The sequence below is a fragment of the Aulostomus chinensis genome, chromosome 4 (genome assembly GCF_037954235.1).
Source record: "Aulostomus chinensis isolate RoL2024-O1b breed Wild chromosome 4, RoL_Achi_v1.0, whole genome shotgun sequence".
Classification (NCBI taxonomy): Eukaryota; Metazoa; Chordata; class Actinopteri; order Syngnathiformes; family Aulostomidae; genus Aulostomus; species Aulostomus chinensis.
This window is the reverse complement of record NC_141323.1, coordinates 749,776-767,117: the sequence shown is the minus strand read 5'-3', so window position 1 is coordinate 767,117 and position 17,342 is coordinate 749,776. Positions and strand designations below refer to the sequence as shown.

At 46.1% G+C, this 17,342-nt stretch overlaps 1 pseudogene; it reads right to left on the bottom strand.

Moving 5' to 3' along the window:
• Positions 1-4,065: 4,065 nt before the first annotated feature.
• On the bottom strand, positions 4,066-7,109 carry LOC147262246 (uncharacterized; annotated as a pseudogene).
• Between the last annotated feature and the right edge of the window lie 10,233 nt (positions 7,110-17,342).

The following is a 17,342-nucleotide window of genomic DNA, read 5'->3' as shown; positions in this document are numbered from 1 at the left end:
TATGACTTAAACCATTTTAGGGCAGTTCCTTTAATCCCAATATCATGGTCTAGTCTCTGAAGCAGGATGCTGTGGTCGATCGTGTCAAATGCAGCACTGAGGTCCAAAAGGACAAGTACAGAGACAAGACCTCTGTCTGAAGCTATGAGAGGATCATTAGAGACTCTGACCAGTGCTGTTTCAGTGCTATGGTGTTCCCTGAATCCAGACTGGAAGGCTTCAAAGAGCTTGCTGCTGTGCAGATGTTCATGTTGCTGCTCCAGGACAACCTTCTCAAGGATCTTGGAGATGTAGGTGAGGTTGAATATAGGCCTATAGTTGGCTAACACATCTGGGTCAAGAGAAGGTTTTTAAGTAAAGGGTTGATGACAGCCACCTTAAAGGCCTGTGGCACGTAACCTGTGACTAAGGAAAGATTAATTTGATTTAATATGGACGTTTTGACTAGAGGGAAGGCATCCTTAAGTAGGCTTGTTGGGATGGGATCCAGCGGACAAGTGGCTGACTTGGAGGAAGTGACTGCAGAAGTTAATTCTTACAGGTCGATGGGGGAGAAGCTGTCCAAGTATGCACCAAGTCTGGGAGGCGCTTCTATGGGGACTGTAGTCTGTCCTCCATTACTGGCAATTTTTGTTCTAATATTCACAATCTTTTCAGTAAAGAAAGATAGAAAGTCGTTACTGCTGAGAGTTGGGGGGGATGTATGGCTCAACAGCACTATGGTTCTTGGTGAGCCTGCCCACGGTGTTGAAGAGGAACCTGGGGTTGTTCTTATTCTTTTCTATTAGGGATGAGTAGTAAGAGCTTCTAGCATTACGGAGTTCTTTTTTATATATTAATAAACTCTCTTTCCAGGCTTGGCAAACTTCCTCGTGCTGGCTGGAATGTGTCTTCCTTTCCAGTTGTCTGGTCTTCTGTTTTAAGGCACGCAGCTCTGGGCTGTACCAGGGAACTATTCTTTTTTGGTTGATAACCGTCTTTTTCAGGGGAGCTACGGCATCAAGTGTCCCAAGGAGTGCTGCTGTGGTGCTGTCCACAAGATAGTCTATCTGCGAGGGGGTGAAACCAGCATAACTGCCCATTATATTACTACAAGATGTGGCAGCAAGTTCTGCTGGAATAAGCTCCTTAAATCTAGAAACAGCAGTGTCAGATAGACATCTACTGAAGTGGGACGTTTTCCCAGGTAGGATATAATTTGTTAGGGTAAATTCAAATGTAATTAAGGAGTGATCAGACAAGATGGGGTTTTGAGGAAGAACTGTGATGCGGTCAGCTTCTGTTCCATAAGTGAGTACTAAATCAAGGATGTGATTAAAAGTGTGAGTGGGTTTGTTTACCCTCTGACAGAAGCCAACTGAATCAAGAAGCGACTTAAACGCAGTGGCCAGACAATCATCATCAACGTCCACATGGATGTTAAAGTCACCCACTATGACTTTGTCTGAATTCAATGCCAAGTTTGACAGAAAGTCAGGGAATTCTTCTAAGAACTCAGAATAAGGTGCAGGAGGACGATACACAACTGCAAGTAAGAGTGGTTTCTCCTCTTTCCAGTCTGGGTGGGAAAAGCTGACAGTCAGGCTCTCAAATGAGTTAAATGAACTATTAGGTCGAAGGTTAATAAGCAAATTTGACTGATAAATTGCAGCTACTCCTCCTCCTCTGCCAGTGGTACGAGGTACATGGTAGTTCATATAACCAGGAGGGGAAGATTCATTTAAACTAACATATTCATCTTGCTGCACCCAGGTTTCAGTAAGTGCTAATACACCAATTTGATAATTTGTGATTAAATCGTTCACAAGGGGAGACTTGGATGGGAGAGATCGAATGTTTAGCAAACCACATTTAATCATTTTACTGGGTTGGTTTGCTGGAGCAGTGGTTTTAATTGTAACTAAATTGCTATAAATTACTGCTCCAGATTTGGGTGTAGGCTTATACAGCCTCGAGGCAGACACAGTTTCTATAGGCTGGGTGGGTGACAACACGACGGAACCAGCAGAGGGGCGTGTTAAACTGCAGCTCTGCCTGCTGGTCTGAACTCTGGGTGCTTGTCAGGGATTAGTATGGCTAATAAATTGGCCTATGTTCTGTTGAAGTTCGCCGACTTCACCGGGTCCGTTGATGAGAAGAGATCAACCGGAGTCGTCTGCTTTTGACAAATCAACACTTTATTTCACACAACAAAGCAGACACAGATATATCTGGAGACCCCACTACATGCACCTTGAGAGTGCAGCAGAGAGTCTGAGTAAGATATTAACAGACAGTGAATATATGCTTGAAGCCACACCTTTTTGCATACGTAATTTTACACTCATTCATATCAAACTTCTTGATTAGTACTCCAGCCTCCTGCACAGTCAGGTCGTCTTGTCCTGTTGTTTTCGTCATTCAGCCTTGACAGTTCGGGGGCAACTAGCAGCCTGCACAACTTAATACAAACAATCACGTCATGTACTTATACATAATCAACTCCTGATATAATGGTGACATATGAACAGAACATGATCAAAAGCTCATTTTCTCACAATTCCCCCTTTTGATCTCCTTTAGGAGATCACTCCAATTGGTAATGTTGAAAATCAGTTTCCTCCTCAGGATCTTCTGGCTCGTCAATTAGTGGAGAAATTCAAAGAAACTTTTAATACACTTGATTCAGCTTAAAGCAGTTAAAACACAGTGTTGCCTGTGAGGGCTAACTTGAGCATAGCTGCAAGAAAAGTAAAACATACGACCAGACAGGATGATAAGCAGAATCAATTGTCCATCATCTATGTTGTCAGCCGTTCTGGGTGGTATCTTCTTTCTTCAGTCACAGGGGTCGACTACCCTGTGACCTTGCCACTGACCGGGGATTATTTTGCCCCTTTGTTGAGGTCAGGGTTTGATTCTGACTCAGCCGAGTCAGTGCACCGTCTTTGAAGGTCTGTGTGGATCTCCTGGACCGATCTGCCTGGTTCCTCTGCCGTTGCGCACTGGCTCCAATGGTACCATGTGTCTCCTTTCCCTCTGAGCCGCACCGCATGGGACGTCCTCTCAGTCACCTGGCATGGACCGGTCCACCTGGGTTCCGCCCACTTCCGCTTGATGACCTTCAGCAGGACCCAGTCAGCAGTGGGGAGGATGCCCTCGACCTTCGCCTGTCTTTTGTCCTGGACTTGTTTGGAGAAATCTGAAATGAGAGCTTGGAGTTCAGTAAAATATGCTTTGTGCCCTCTTTCGAATTCCAGCTCCACTGGTGGAAGCCTGCTCCTGGTCCTGGGAAGTGCCTTCCTGTGGAGAGTTCAAATGGGGTGAAACCTGTTCCCTGATTAACAGAGCATCGAACTGTCATTAGAGCCAACGGGAGAGCATCCAACCAATTTAATTTTGTCAGTGCACAGATTTTAGCCAATCTTTGTTTGATGGTTTGGTTCATTCTTTCCACCTTACCTTGTGATTGAGGGTGATACACGGTGCCAAACAAGTGCTTCAACCCCAACATTGCCTCCACCAGTTGTAGATGTTGCTTTTTCAAATGTGTCCCATTATCTGATCTAATTTTCTGTGGGAACCCGTGCCGAGGAATGTATTGATTAATTAAAAACTTCACCACTGACTTGCTATTCTCCTTCTTTGTTGGCCACGCCTCTGGCCATCCTGAAAACACATCCACACACATCAACACATACCTGTACCCTCTGACCGTCGTCCCCATGTCCGTGTATTCTATCACAATCTCCCTGCCTGGCCTGGTCTCCAGCGGAAACATACCTGTCTCAGGTTTAATGGTTGGCTTAGAGTTGTACAGGGAACATATGGAACAGCTTTTTACCCAATTCTTTATTATGTCTGATAAAAACGGATGCCACCATTCTTTCAGATTTTGAGTCATCTGAGCCGTTCCCACATGACCGATTCCGTGTGCTTCTTCCAGTGCCCGCTCTCTGATTCCAGGGGGCAGTATTAGCCGTCCATCAGGCCCTCGCCAGAGCCCCTCAGTTTCAAGTCCTCCTCTCTGTTTCCATGTTGTCTTTTCCTGTGGTGAGGCCCCCTTTTGACATCGGCTGATATCAATCAGCGTGACCTGTGGAGAGATTTGTAGTTCTTCTTCGTACTCACCATTTGTAGTTGGGGCAGATAACCTGTCGCTCTTTTTGCTGCCGCATCTGCTTCTCGGTTCCCTGTTGCTACTTCTGTAATGGCATTGTCATGACCTTTGCACTTTATGATAGCCACCTCCTGGGGAAGTTGCAGAGCTTCTGCTAATTCTCTCATTTCCCGCTGGTGTTTAATGGGTTTGTTACCTGCCGTGATGTATCCTGCTCTGATCCATTGTCCCAGTTCCACATGTGCTGCTCCGGCGGCAAAGGCAGAGTCCATATAGATGTTTATTCGTTTTCCTTCTCCTAGTTTGAGAGCTGCCATGAGAGCCATTACCTCTGCTTTTTGTGTGGATTGCTGTTCTTCTAGTTGCCGGGCCTCTATTGTCACCCAGTTGGGTCCTTCCTTCTTCACCACCGCGTATCCTGCTTTCAGTCCACCTTTTTCATCTTTGTAGCAACATCCGTCTGTGAACATCTCTTCAGCATCTGTTAATGGTTGAGCTTTCCGATCTGGTCATACCTTTTCATCCTTTTGTGCTTCGTGTTCACACTCATGCGGTGGTCCGGTTCCCATCCAATCCGCCATGTTGATTCCTTCATGGGTGAATGTGATGTTTGGTGCTTCCAGTATTTTACAGAGTCTCTTTTGCCTTAGTGACGTCAGGGTGAATGTCTGGGAGTTGACATATGCTATCATGCTATGTGATGTGAGTACCCCATCACTATGTGGGCTGTTTTTTGAATCAGTTTTGCTACCCCTGCTGCATGTTGTGTGCATTTTGGGTGTCGTTTTTCCATTGAGTCTAGCATTATGTTGATGTACATGAGTATGCTCCTTTCTCCCCCTTTTTTCTGAAACAGAACACCGTTAACCACTCCTTCTGTTTCAGAAACGTCTAGGAAAAATGGAGACTGGTAGTCAGGTCGGGCCAGGTCTGCGGCCTGTGCTAGTTTCTGTTTGAGTTGTATGAAGACTGACTCGGTGTCTTTGGTCCAATTTAGCTTAGCATTGAGGTTACGCATGCCATGCTCTTTAATCAAGTTACGGAGAGCCTGTGTCGTGCCCGTATATTCAGGAATGTAATTGTGACTGTACCCAGTCAGACCGAGAAACGACAACATTTCCTTTACAGTCATGGGCTTTGGGTGATGCAGTAAGGTAGATCTATGTGCAGGCGACATGCCAGCTCCTTTTTGCGAGAGTACTCTGCCCAAAAAGGCAACTTGCGTCCTGACCGCTTGGAGTTTGTTTTTACTGACCTTAAAACCGCGTCCAGCCAATCGGATGAGGACAGCCTTTGTTGCGGCCAGGCACGCTGCTGGTGTCGGTGCTGCAATGAGAAGATCATCTACATACTGGATTAGAGTGGTGTCCGGAGGAAGCGGACAACCATCCAGGGCTTGTTTTAGTACCTGATTGAATAGTCCTGGAGACAGCGCAAATCCTTGTGGTACCCTGGTGTATCGCCACTGTTGTCCTCTGTAGGTAAAGGAGAAAATGTCTCTGCATTCGTCTGCTTGTGGTAAGCAGAAAAAAGCGTTAGCCAAATCAATGCATGTGAACCATGGTTGGTGCGGTCCCAAATTAGTGAGTGCCACATAGGGGTTGGGCACAGGAATGGTGACTGTGGTCAGAATTTCATTTATAGCTCTTAGATAATGTGCCATGCGATATTTACCTGTCTCTTGTTTTTTGGCCGGGAGTATGGGAGTGTTCCATGCGGAGGTGGATGGTTCTAATACCTCGGATTTGATGAGACCTGCAATAGTGTCAGCTATACCTGCTTCTGCTTCTGGTTTGTGGGGGTATTGTCTGATCCATAAGGGAGTGGTGTCTACCACTGAAAATGTAACAGGTTGACAATCAGTGAGCCCAACATCCGTGGGCCCTTGGGACCATAATTCCTCAGGGAGGGTAGTTAGCATCTCTTCCACTGAGGGGTGGTCCATCTTTTCCCTACCGTGGTTTCTGGGAACGTGATCATGTTGTAGTGCAACTGTGTCTGTTACTTTTAGGTTAATGCAGTAGGTTTTGCAGGTGGGTGAGAACGAGACAGCAGGTATCTGAGTCGTTATCCAATCAGTGGCTGCTGTGGCTTTTTTGACCATCGGGCCAAGATCTTTAGCTTGATGGTTAGGATGTAATGAGAGGGAAACGTGTGGAACTGCTTCATCCTGCATACGATACCATATCATCTGTTCCTTGGAGAGGATTGTGGCTGCGGCTACACCCTCTGGACCAGCATAAATATTTTGTGATGTGATTTGCCATTGTTTACCTTCCAGGTGTGCTTCAAATTCTTCCTGATACCACTCATTACATATTCGGTCGTAGAAGACGGTAACATGAGGTGGGTCAGGCGGAGGGACGTAGGGCTCGAGTTGGGAGATCCAGGGTTTCCACTGCAGGTAGGCAGACAGGAGGCTATTACATAGGGGGGTTCAGGCTGTAACATACCCCAATAGAGTATGTCCACCAGCTCGTCCTCCAGTGGCTTAAGAAGGTACTGCCCTGCTCCGTGGGTGTTAGGATTACATCAGAGGCATGTTCCATCTGGTAGAGTCACGGTGAGTCCATCCGGACTGCACAGGATGGAGGCTCCTAGTTTGATGAGAAGATCTCACCCCAACAGGTTAACAGGTACACCAGGAGAGACAACAAATGGATGCAAAAGAGTCTGTTTACCTAATTGGATTTTCAGTGGTATTGTGACCGGCAGTTTCTGTCCAATCCCAGAGAAGCCCACGATGTTCACTGTTTCTCAAGGAGATAGTCTCTTGTGGTGGTTCAGAGTTTAGAGTTGAGAGTGTGGCTCCCGTGTCAACCAAAAATGACAGGTCATCATCCAACACCCTTAGAGACAACATAGGATCTGCCTTACCTATGTCATCTGGGTTTCTCTGTGGGGTGTGTGACTGTTGTTGATAGGTGCCGGGCTCCTCCCACTCATCCCCTCCTATCAGGGGATATTGTCCATCCTGGACCGGTGCGGCCTGAGGATCTGGGGTCCTCATTCCTCTGGGTGGTCCGCCATGCCCACGTGGTGCAGGTCCCTGCATGTGACATTCTCTTGCCCAGTGTCCAAGTTGTCCACACATGTAGCACTCACCTCCCGCCTGCTGTCCCCGAGGCAGTCTCCCACGGCCTCCTCCACCTCTCGCCCAGCCCCTTCCACCTCGAGTTCCTCCCCTGTATCCTTCCCACGAGTTCTGAGCTCGCCATTGGGCAGCTGGTCCCCTTGATGGACCATGTGGTCTCGGTTGGGGGGTCCACAGGGGTACTAGGAATGGATCTGGTGTCTCTGGTTCAGGGGGGCAGCCGGGACACAGTTCCCCAACCATTTTCTGCAAACTGCTAGACATCATTTGTTTATGCATCAGAGTTTCTTTTTTCTTTTTCTCATTTACCTTTTGTCTCGCCTCTCCCAGCTGCAGCTTCAGTAATTGTGTTTGAAGATCTCTTACTGAGTTTTCTTCTTTGTTCGCCTCATCTTTGGCTCTCTGCAGGTGGTGCACAAGATGCTTTTCCCATATGTTAGAATCACTTCCTGGTAAGTCAGGGTTACTCATCATGTTTTCTCTTACCGATTCAGGCACTCCATCCAACACAGCTTTGCGAAACCATTCCTGTTGAACCCCAGTCTTCCCGGGGTGGCACCCGGTGTGTCTGGTCCCCTCATCTTTAGACTGAGTTCGAGATTCTCGAGGATGCTGGGACGAAGTCCAGGTTAGTTTAGGAATGACGGCCGTGTTGGGGAGTGGAAATTTGCTCCTAATAGTTTGCCCTAAGGGGTCTATTACTATTGTTAGTGGCATGTCATTAGGGTCTTCACTAGTGTCAGCGTCTAGTTCAATGTCTTTCAAGTCATGTCGGGACATGCTGCGGGATGCTACAGCTCTGAAATCACAGAGTGCTAGTTTCTGTCCAGCGGTTAACATATCTAATTTTGTCAACCAGAGTCCGCCTCCCTCTGCTGGTGGAGGCATTTTATCAACGATTGATTGCACATCACCTAACGCAATAGGTTTGTATTTGTCACCTCTGCCCTCTCCCATTTGCAGCAAGGGGTATTGTGTTGGCACTTGTTTGTGGCTGTGCAGTGTCATGTTAGATGTACTATGTGGTGGCCGTGTTTTGGATTTTGTGATAGCGGGTCCTGATGCCTCACTCGTGAGCTCTATCTCGTTGAGTGTTATGAGGTCCTTCTTCTCTCACCGTCTTCCTCCTTCATCCTTGGTGGGGAGGGTTTTTCAATTTGCAAGTTCCGCTCCCTGACAAAACATAGCCAGACCATACTACACCCTTCTCTCTTCCTCATGTCTTTTCTCTTCTTTCCTCCACTGTTCCTTTCCAATAGCCCTGCCTGGTCACCCATCTTTTTAACCTCATCTCTCTTTTCCCTGTTCTCTTTCTCCTTCTTCCACAACAACTTACCAAATGCCATCCGGTCCTCTTTCCCTGCTCTGCTTTCTATTAACACTTCCTCTATCCTTCTCTTTACCTCACTTCTTGCCTTTTCTGTCTTTATCTGAACCTACGTTCCCAATTACAACCAAAATATTTTTCATTTGCTGCCCCAGCGGCCTCCATTGAGTCCTTGGGCCCCAAACATCAACAATCTCTCTATCAACTTCTCCGTCCATCTGTCCCTGCCTAACGGTGAGATGTGCCAATCAGTTTGTATGGAGTTCACCCGAGCAACTGACCCAGTCAAACAATATTGTCTTGTGAGGTTCTGTTCACTTCGTTAACACCGCTAGGTTTCCGTGAAACAGAGACGTAATGTTTGAGACACACAAATCACTCTTTCCCTCGGAGAGACTTAAAATTTCCTGGTCCACTTTGACCACACAATATAAAATGTAATAGAATTCGGGGGTCCTGAATTCCCCAGGACTCCAACCCAGCACCTGATAGGACTTTGACCCAAGGCCCTATTCCCTCGTCAGAGAATAGTGGGGTTGCCAAACCAAGGACAATATCAACTCTTATTCACTCTTTTCATTCTTCACCATAGACTCCATAATTTGGAACTTAGCACTAGGACACTGTTAACTCTTAATTTGGTAAAATTCTCAAATGTGCAGAATTTGTTGTAACAGGTTTCTGCTTACCGTTTTCTGTTGGTCGACCAGAGTTCGTGGTGTCCTTTGTGCTCAGTCAAAACAGCCAAATTAAGACCTCACTCTCATCCCGGACGAGCCCCCAAATTGTTGAAGTTCGCCGACTTCACCGGGTCCATTGATGAGAAGAGATCAACCGGAGTCGTCTGCTTTTGACAAATCAACACTTTATTTCACACAACAAAGCAGACACAGATATATCTGGAGACCCCATTACATGCACCTTGAGAGTGCAGCAGAGAGTCTGAGTAAGCTATTAACAGACAGTGAATATATGCTTGAAGCCACACCTTTTTGCATACGTAATTTTACACTCATGCATATCAAACTTCTTGATTAGTACTCCAGCCTCCTGCACAGTCAGGTCGTCTTGTCCTGTTGTTTTCGTCATTCAGCCTTGACAGTTCGGGGGCAACTAGCAGCCTGCACAACTTAATACAAACAATCACGTCATGTACTTATACATAATTAACTCCTGATATAATGGTGACATATGAACAGAACATGATCAAAAGCTCATTTTCTCACAGTTCCTAGATAAGAGAGATGCACCATCCAAAGTAGGATGGACGCCATCTCTCCGAATCAAACCAGGCTTTCCCCAGAAGGAGCTCCGATTGTCTATGTAAGCCACGTTGTTATCTAAACACCACCTAGACATCCAGCAATGGAATGAACGCATGGGGCTAAACATGTCGTCACTTGCTAAACTGGGCAGCGGGCCAGAGAAAACTACGGAGTCCGACATTGTTTTAAAGTAGTTGCACACCGAAGCCATGTTAACTTTAGTTAATTCCAACTGGCGAAGCCGGGTGTCATTAGTGCCGACATGTATTACAATCTTACTGTATTTAACCTTACGTTTTGCCAGTAGCTTTAGATTAGCCTCAACGTCGCCCGCTCTGGCCCCTGGGATGTACCTTATGCTCGCTGGAGTCTCTACTTTCACGGTGTGGAGAACAGAGCTGCCAATGACTAATGTCGACTTCACAGCGGGGCTGCAAGCAACAGAGCCGACATGTACACCAATATGTAGTATACAGTGGTGCTTAAAGTGATTAAATTAGCAGTACACCTGAGGGAGGATTGAGAGAGTTGAACACAACACAGCGACAGTATTCCAGGCAGGAAATGACACAACACGCTCACGATAAGTCTCGAGGAGGAGGAGGCCTCCAGGTGTGAATAATACCACCCTAATGATTTGGAGTGTGAGAAATGTTGCTCTAGGAGTAAAATTAGTCATGGCCTCCAGATGTTTGAAGTTGGGTGGTAGTGCAGTGGTTAGCACTGCTGCCTCACAGCAAGACGGTTCTGGGTTCCAGCCCTGGCTCGGGCATGGGGTCTTTCTGTGTGGAGTTTGCATTTTCGCCCTGTGCCTGTGTGGGTTCTCTCCGGGTACTCCAGCTTCTTACCACCGTCCAAACACATGTAAATTGACCATAGGCGTAGCTGTGAGTGTGAATGGTTGTCTGTATGTGTTGGCCCTGCGATGGACTGGCGACCTGTCCAAGGTGTACCCCAACTAAAGTAATTCCAGCTCTCGAAATGTTGACCTCTGTTCCCCCCTGTTGCTGGGACATAGCTCCTCCCCTGGTTCTGTTTCCCTCCTGCGTAATTAGGTGCGGTTCAGAACCTCAGTACAGAGGCTAACACATATGAGCCAAAGGATAGGGATGCATCTATCCAGTGTCAGGGGGGTATGCAGAAACAATTCCCCCCCCCCCCCCAAAAAAAACAAAAGCAAGAATTGTGATGATTAAAGCTGCAAGCAGCGTTGTTAGGGCCTAAGCATCTGCGTGCCAAACGGTGGCCCCAGTCCAACGGTGTAATTGGTAAATCCCTGGGCCTTGTAGTTTAGGAGATAGAAGCCTGAGTCTGATGCAGAGTGTGAGTGCAGAACTGAGAGCTGGCCCTTTAAGAACCCCTCCCCCCGCTGCACTCTGCTGTCTGTGTCAGAGTGCAGAGCAGAGGAGGATTTTGACATTTTTAGTGTGTCAAAATGAAATAGCTCTGAGTATGTTGGGCAAAAGTGGAGCATAATATCATATTTTTGTTGGGATTTTTGTCAGGAATACAGTGGTTTGTATTTTGAAGCTGTGGGAGTTTTAGTTTACATGTGAGAAGCGAGTGTTTGAGAGTATGTACCACGAGAGCAGACAGGTGCCCCATTAGTTTCCATTGTAAGGTGAAAAGTGTAAAAAGTGTCTCCCCCTCTTTGAGGGCTTATAAAATCCAAACCGTTTGCACTATATAAAAAAACCTTTAGCAACTTTTGATCAGCAGAGTTTGGAGAGTCATGTATTAAGTTTTGGAAGCAATACCATGAATGCCCTAGGAGGAGATAGCGTTTGTTTGGGGCGCAAAATTGTCCAAAATTAGACATTCGACTCCAAATTGTGGAGGTCCTGTTACAGTTAGGTCAGGGGTGTCTGTGTATGATTTGTCATGGCGAAACGAATAAAATGGTGTTGGTCCCATGTCTGTAGGACATTCCTTCAGGCCGTGGAGTGTTTTTTTATTTATGTAGGTGGCGCTATTGAGTAGAGTGCTGCTTTTTTGTTTAATTATCAAATTTTTTGCCGCAGCCGATATGTGGACCAAATTTGGTGTGTTTTTGAGCATGTTTAGGGGGTCAAATTAACTTTTTAAGTGCCGAGTGTGTCGAGCAAACATAACAGGGTCTTTGCCCTGGAGTACCTCCGGGCTCAGGCCCTAATAAATAGAAAAAAATGCTGTTTATCATCATGTATGTGCCTTAAATCATAAGCGTTTATTGTGAAGTTTTAACCCTTGCAACTTGAACAAGAATCTCACTATATTGCAAATTACATGTGAAAATAAAACTGAACTTGAACTTGAACAATAATGGAGCTTATGGAACAATGTTGCATCAAAGAAGCAACCGTTACAGGCATTTTCAGGAATACTTTCAGGGCTACTGTTAGATTTGGAAAAACAAAATCAAATTCTCCTGTAGGAGGAAATTTATCCAGAGCCTTTTCATGACACTTAAGGATGTTTTCCCAGTGAGCCGTTTACTGAATGATATCCCTTGAAACATCATTGGTAGCCAGGGCATAGCTTGTCAGTAATTCCTCCAACTCAGCTTTTGGAATGTGTTCCATTTTAAAGATGAACTTAAAACTTTTCAGACACAAGTTGAAGGTTGCAAAATCTGTCAGACAACTCCAGAATTAGTGTCAATGATTTCTTTTAAAACCATGCACCTAAAATGAGTCTCAGGTACCTGTTCATCATGGCCACTGCTGGAATCATCTCCATGAAATCTCTTTTGCAGTTAACGCAAGAATCGGCTTTCCGCCAACTTCTACAGCACCTCCAGAGTTGCCGTGAAACAGCACAAGAATCAACGGACTTTTCGTGTTGATACATCTGAATGTGAGCGTCGTTCCTGGTGTACGCAAGTTTTTCTTGCGTAAACCGCGTTGATAAATGAGGCCCCAGATCTCAACCCCACAGAAAATCTTTGGAGGGAGTTGAAAGTCTGTGTTGCCCAGCGACAGCCCGAAAAGAGCTCTGGAGAAGGAGATCTCTGGAGGAGATCTGCATGGAGGAATGGGCCAAAATACCAGCAACAGTGTGTGAAAACCTTGTGAAGACTTACAGAAAATGTTTGACCTATGTCATTGCCAACAAAGGGTATACAACAAAGTATTGAGATGAACTTTTGTTATTGAACAAATACTTATTTTCCACCATAATTTGCAAATAAATTATTTAAAAATCAGGCATTTGATTTTCAGGATTTTTTTTCTCATTTTGTTTCTCAGTTGAGGTGTACCTATGATGACAATTCCAGGCCACTCTCATCTTTTTAAGTGGGTGAACTTGTTCAATTGGTGGCTGACTAAATACCTTCTTGCCCCACTGTACCTGTCATATTTGACTCGCAGCTCTGCCCCCTACAATTCGCCAACTCCAACCCCAGCACCCCAGTCAATGTTTCTGTGAGGCCTTTTGCAGTTGTGTCCTTCATGACTGTGAAGCCAACAAAAAGTCACTTCAAGTTTCATTTTTTTGTTGTCTGTATTGTTGTGCCAACTCAACCAGGTCAAGAGATTAATTCAGAGATGTGACAATTAATCCATCTGAAGAAAGGGCTTTCGGCCTGTGAGGCCTAATACCCCTTTTCAAAGCCTGCATTTGAGTTATCACATGTTCTTGAACAAAGGGTCATAAAAAGGGTGATCACTCTGGCCATTGACCCCCCCTTTAAGAACTCGTGCTCGCTTGACCGGAAGTTCGCCTGATGCACTGCTATTGGCTGAGAGCCAGTACCATCCAACGGGAAGTGACATCATCTGCCACTGTCCACATATAAACTTCAGCGCGGAGAAGGTTCACTCTCTTCGGTTATTTCCAGCTTCTTCAGAAGGTTCAACCTCTCCGGTTCTCTTCGGACCTCGAGTTGGCAGTGCAGCGACGACAGAGACTCCGCAAAGGACACCTCTCTCCCTCCTGTCTACTTGTCCAGAGAAGCCACTGTCGAGTCATGCAATCCACGTGAACTGGTCCCTGGTGTAAGAAAGCTCATTCCAGCTTCTTCGCCTTTCCACCAGAAACTCCAGCAGACCCTGCAGGCTGCCCCGCCGCTGCTCTGCTGCCCTCCGAGTCGAGCCGAACCGAGCTGGATCAACGGAGATCGAATCCATTACCGCTCCACTGGGTCAAGTAAGGATTCCCTTAACTAGGCATTTTCTGGGCAGAGAAATAGCTTAGTTGTGTTTGTATAACGTCGACGAATGTTCTGTTTATGTGACGGAAGTCCTGTAATTAGCAGATATTACATAACATTATACGGTATTTATTGGTGTTAGTTATTAATAACCGTCGCTCAGCTTAGTAATTAACACTCCACGCTTATACCTCCACGGTGCTAACTAGCGGCTAGCTAGCCTCAGCTAACTAGCCTAGCTGCTAGCCCCGCTGCGACGCTAACTGGTTGCTAGGCAACCAGACTCCATATACACACACACACTCCCTCACTCACACGTTTAAACACACACACACATTTCATCACTTGTGTCTTTTCGTTAGATAAACCGTTATACCAACGTGTTACTGATTGATGCATTGTGTTAATAAATATATTTTTATTGTAAGAGAAGTTGTAGTGTCTTTTGTGTACGAACTTGTGGTCACGTGTCTAAGCAATAGCCAGTGCTCGGATCTCATCCTTCAAACATCAGAGCTGTCCCTAGGTACTTAATGTTACAGAATATGACTGTTTAGTAGATAAACTCTGTTCGAGACTGATAACTGTTACAAGTTTGGGCGTATTTTAGTTTCCCTGAACTCATCAGGGTGGTGCCCCGAATAATTAATATTTAATATTAATTAGTCATTTATTTAATTGTCATTATTTTTGACCAATTCGCTCTTCAGCGCACAACAGTATGAACATAATGGATTTTCATTGATGCCTGCTCCTGCTTTGAAATGTCAGGTGTATAATCCTCCTCCTACTTGGAGGCTTTGACCAGGGCACAAATTTGACCAAGTACACAGTCTGACATTGAATCTAAACATTCATTTTAAGTGCACCAGGACAGATTTCCTGTCATTTCTTTAGAGGCTACCTTTTTGCTCGTGTGACGTCATATCATGCTATGATCTCAAGGACATACAGAAAATTTCCATTTTTAGGATCTCTCAACTTAGCATTCTTCCCCCTTAGTGGCAATTTCTTCTCTGCAAGGAAGACTATGCTGTTGATCACTCTTGTTTAACACACTTCTCCAGTGTGTCTTTTCAGCCTCTATGGCTTTTTGCAAGGTACTGTCAATAGTTTGACAAAGGTGTAAGCAAGATGCTAATTCTTTCCACAAAAGATGAGCGGTCACAGTGATAACAACTGGTTCCATGGTGCGTAATCATTTTTTAAAGACTCTGCCAGTTATTGTATCACACCACAAAGTGTGTGTCAGCAACTCTAGCTCCACCAAAGAGCTTACATGGAAAGTAATACATCTTATTCACACTTTTGGAATAGAGTACACTACACTTTTTCTCCATTGGACATTAAGCGAAAACAGTGTGCTTTACAAAAACGTCTTCTGCTCTTGTCTGATCTTTTTCTCTGTGGGCTATTCTCAACACTGCCTAAATGAGTCCCCAATCTGATGTGGTGGTGACCAGTCAGATGGATCTTCTGAGTAAGGCCTGGTCTCAGTTCTCTCCTCTTCACCTCTTTGTTCCTCTGCATTCTCTTCCATCTCATCTTAGATACAATTTATTGTTATTGTGACACGTAAAATGCACAACGAAATTAAAAAGCGCCATACATAAAACTGTGGTGATGAGCCAAACCACCGTGGTGTCATCTGCAAACTTCATGTAGATATTCCTGTTGTGAACAGGAGTGCAGTTTTGTGTATAGAGGGTGTAGCTCAGGGAACTCAGCACGCATCCCTGGGGGGGAGCCGGTGTTGATGCTGATAGCTGTAGATATATGATGGCCCACTCTCACCATCTGTGAGCGACCAGTCAGAAAGCTGTTAATCCACATGCAGGTGGGTTGTTTAATGACCAGGACCAGGAGTTTGTTGAACAGTTTGTGGGGGAGGATGGTGTTAAAGGGAGAGCTATAGTCAACAAAGAGAATGTGTGCATAGCTTACCTGCTGCTCCAGGTGGGAAAATGCAGCATGTAGGGCTATGGCCATGGCATCCTCTATTGATCTATTAGCCCTGTAAGTAAACTGGTGGGGGTCAAACCTTTTTGGCAAGAGTGATGAGATGAGACCCCTGACCAGCTTTTCAAAGCATTTCATCACCACTTGGGTGAGAGCGACTGGCTGGTAGTCACTGAGGCTCAAGATGTGAGCTTTGTTGGGCAGAGGGACAGTGATGGAGGCCTTTAGGCAGGGTGGGACAGCTGATTGGGCGAGGGACTGGTTGAAAATCCTTGTGAAGATTCCAGCCAGCTGGTCTGCGCATTCCCTCAGCACATGTTCAGAGATGCCATCAGGTCCCGCTGCCTTCCTTGGGTTCACAGCCCGCAGTGTGCCTCTCACCTCATGCTCTGTGAGGGAGAAGCTGCCGTGGACCGTGGTTTGTAGTGAGGTCACCTCAGGTAGTTCCACCTCAAGGCGGGCAAATAGAATGTTGAGCTCTCAGCAACACCCAAGTTGGCCCTGTAGTTGGTAAGTTGTTGAACTCCATGCCACACTTGCCTATTCTATGGTAACAGTGCTGTGAATGTATGTTGAGGAGAGTGCAATTTTCCTGGCAGAACGTCCAAAAGGGATTAATAAAGTAGTCTGTCTGTCTGTCCTCCTATTGCGACTCTCCAGATGCTGCTCAATCCTCTTCCTGTATGCTGTCTTGGCTTCCCAGATGCCTCTCGTGAGGTCGGCCCGCACTGTGCAGTACAGGGCCTGGTCCCAAGACTTGAACGCGGGGTTCCTCCACCCGTCATCCAGGGCTTCCTCTTTGGGTGTACACGGAACTGTTTGTCCACAGTCAAAGTGTCTGTGCTGTGTTTGATATAACACAGTACACTGTCAGTGCACATCTCAATGTCTTTATGTGCAAAAACATCCCAGTTGGTTTTGTCGAAGCATGGACATGTGGTCAGACTGGGCCAGGTGGGGTGATTGTTTAGCCCTGTAATCCAGTTTAATGCTGGAGTAGACCTTGTCCAGTGTATCTCCTCTTGTGGCACACTTAACGTGCTGGTGAAATTTGGGGAGTACTGCTTTAAGGTCCGCATGATTGAAGTCCCCAGCTAGGATGTGTACTGCCTCAGGGTATCTGCTCTGTTTATTGCTAATGCTGCTGTGGAGTTGGCTGTTAGCTGCTTTAGCATCTGCTTCGGGCAGTATGTAAACATGACAACAGTGAACTCTCAGGGGAGGTAGTGCGGCCGGCATTTAACAGTCACAAACTCCAGGTTTGGGGAGCAGTGGCTATCTACAGTCACTGTGTTAGTGCACCAGCTGTTATTCACGTACACACACGCCCCCCCTCCTCTGCTCTTACCGGAGTTCTCTGTCCTGTCGTGTCGCTGTGCGTTGTAGCCAGTTAGCTCAATGGCGGTGTCCGGTATCCGTGGGTGAAGCCAGGTTTCCGTTTCACTGCGATCAGTAACCTCAGCTCA